The following is a 3287-nucleotide window of genomic DNA, read 5'->3' as shown; positions in this document are numbered from 1 at the left end:
TTTTTTTTTTTTTTTTTTTTTTTTTTTTTTTTTTTTTTTAATTCATCGGTCAATATGGCGAGTGGATGTAAAATGTCTTCGCAAAATCACTTTTTCGGATCATTTAAAAAATTTACTTGTCTTTGTCCTGTTTACAACAGATGGATGCACACGATTAATCAAAAATATGCATCAAACATACAATCGTTCGCATAAAGCGTAAAATTATTATAAAACTCGCGTGTCCCTCTTTTGTTCTCTCTCCGTTATTCTCATAATTACAAAGTGTAAAAAAAAAAGCAATCAAACTTTTCTGCATTCTTCAATCAATTAATTTATATTAATTAATATAGATTTGCTACTATCGATTAATTAATATAATTTAATTAACACTTTAATTACAATTAAGTAAAATAATTGATACTAAAAGTTGAATGTTGGATGATGAAAATAATTAGAAAAAGATGCACTAAATCATAAAAATGAACCCGCTTATTTTTTTTTTTGCCAATTATTAAACTTCTATATTTAAATGGAAGTTAGAACGTTCATTTTACGATGCCATAAAAACATAAACAAGCATAAATATGAACGTTCATTGACGAAAGGAATGATTTCTTAATTATCAAATCGCACATTATTCCATTATTTATGTCGATTTTAGTATGATTATATGAGATACAATATATATTCGTTTTCAAAATAATAATCCCTATAAAAAAGTGCGATTCGACTTTAAGAAGTAGAGTATTTTATCAGTGACATGTATTTTAATTGTATATGATGATCATTTTACGATTGTACGTATATAAATTTATATCGAGGTATAAAATTACAATCTGTAAATGTTGATCAATGTCTTCTTATCTTTTTTACTTCGCGATTAGGCACGCTAACATTTTTTAAATATAGTTTAAATATATGATGTTTGTTCGAATGAATTAATTATAAAATTCGACGAATTTTCAAAAGATATGCACGAGAAGAAGAGAAGTTTCAACTTTCTTTATTGTTTCTTTTTTATTTTAATAAACATGGTCTTTAAAATTGAAACTGTTTATGCGAATCTTAGAATTATTCTTCTCGTATACATTGTTTTTGATTACCAAATAAAATTTTGGTTCCTTATCAGAAAGTATATGAATTTTAACAGTTCTAAAACAGTTCTAAAATTGCTCGTAGTCTCGTATGTAATAAAACTACGAAATTTCATCGAAAAATACAAATGTATATTATTTAGTATGATTGCAGGTTCAGTGCAATATTAGTTTATTTAACGTAAATACGCTAAACTCCTGCGAGACTTCACCGTAAATTTAAGGTGTTTTATAAATGTGATGATTTCATCACAGCATTGTTTCTTGCAATTTCTTTAACACAATTCGTTTTCTAGCTACTTAATCTTTACACACATTGCAATCATATCATATATAGATTTTGAAATCTAATCACATAGAGATAGAATAGATTTATAATAGAATCATAGTTTGATGTTGTTTTTCTTTTGTTATATGATAAAACATTAGGACAAATTCATTATTGTATATTTGCGGAGAAACCATCGACTAATTTGAGCATAATTCATGCGCTAGAAAAAAAAAAATTATAATTATTTGCATTTATATATTTTCTTAATTATAAATCTTTTTTTTTTTATAAGATCCCTTTTAAGTTTTTCATTTAATCAATATTATCCGAAATTTTAAGATATAAATCATGTTCTTTTATCTTTTGAATGATTATAATCATTACTTGATATTTTATTATAAAAATACACAATTTATATCAGAAAATCTTAGATAGTATTAATTCACTTGGCCTGTAAACTATAAATTAACTTAAGGAAAAGTTAACTTAATACATATATATTTACTTTTGTTACTGCCAAACGATAATGAATAATTAACAGAAAAATAGCACGCGAAATATAGTATATAGATATAAATAATGGAATTTATTTATAATATTATTATAATAGAATGCATTATATTTTTTATCATGTTATTCTAGTTATTCTAGTTTTTTGTTTCTTAAATTTATATTATCTGAAACAATAATAAATAAATAATTAAAACTTTTTGTACCAAATTTAGAAAATATTTTAAATTTATAAACCATAAATTTCAGGTATATAATAGATAGATTATGACACTTTTACTTTAATAATAAAATAAAATTTAATATGGTTTTTTTTAGTAATTTTAGTATAGTTACAGTTAGTTTAAAGATGCATATATCTACAGTGTAAGTACAGATTGACGTTATAAAAATTTCTACAGTAAAATAACGAGTATTTCATATAAGATATTTTTTCCTATATTTATTTATACTTTTTTTTCAATATATTTGAATATTATAGATAATGTTTTAATACATTTGGATTGAACAGAATACCATGTATACATACATTTCAAAATATTTAATTTGCAGAATATATATAATAATTGTGAATTGATATTTTAATACGATCTAATGTAATTTCTTATCAGAACTTTTAAAACAAATGAACTAATAACTTTTACTAATTGTTCATATTTTGACATATAGTATAATTATCAACAGAATAATTTAATGATATAATAAAACATATTTTTTTTAATATTCTTTTGATAATAAATGTGAAATTTATTAAAAAAAAAATTATAATTAATGATATACAAAATTAATATAAAGTTATTAGTTCTAAAGTTTAATCAGTTCTTTAACAACATAATTTTTCAACACAGTTTAAATATGCTATTTTATAAGATATTATTTAAATTTTTAGTATAACATATTAAAGGTTTAAAACATTATATTAATGCTTAAGCTATAAGCAAATAACAGTTTGTATTAATGATCTAAAAATAAAGTGTGCGCTTAAATTATTAAGATTCATAACATAGCCCCAAGCCATTTAATCATATGTATGAATCATGTTTATAATCTTGCAATTTATCAGTTTTTTCAATCTATATTTTAAAAACTTTTTTCACATTTCTATCATGCTCAAACAACATTGAAGAATATTTCTACTTAAGCAAATTAATGTATGTCTGCTTTATTCATTTTATTTATAATTTTTTTTATACTAATTTTGTAAAAATTAAAAAATTAAATTTTATATTAAACTATAATGATATATTATTCAAATAATTATTTTATTGCCATATAAAAATATTGTTCAAATTCTTTATTTTCCAAAATATTGACACTTTCAAAATCAAGTTGTAACTTTTATTATGTGTAAATCTACAAACTTATTTTTTTTTTTTTTTTACAAAATATCTTTGTCTCATTACTTCAAAAAAATAATAAAATTTCACAAT

Source organism: Apis dorsata, unplaced genomic scaffold (genome assembly GCF_000469605.1).
Source record: "Apis dorsata unplaced genomic scaffold, Apis dorsata 1.3 scaffold_779, whole genome shotgun sequence".
NCBI classification, from domain to species: domain Eukaryota; kingdom Metazoa; phylum Arthropoda; class Insecta; order Hymenoptera; family Apidae; genus Apis; species Apis dorsata.
Note: the sequence above shows the minus strand (reverse complement) of the source record.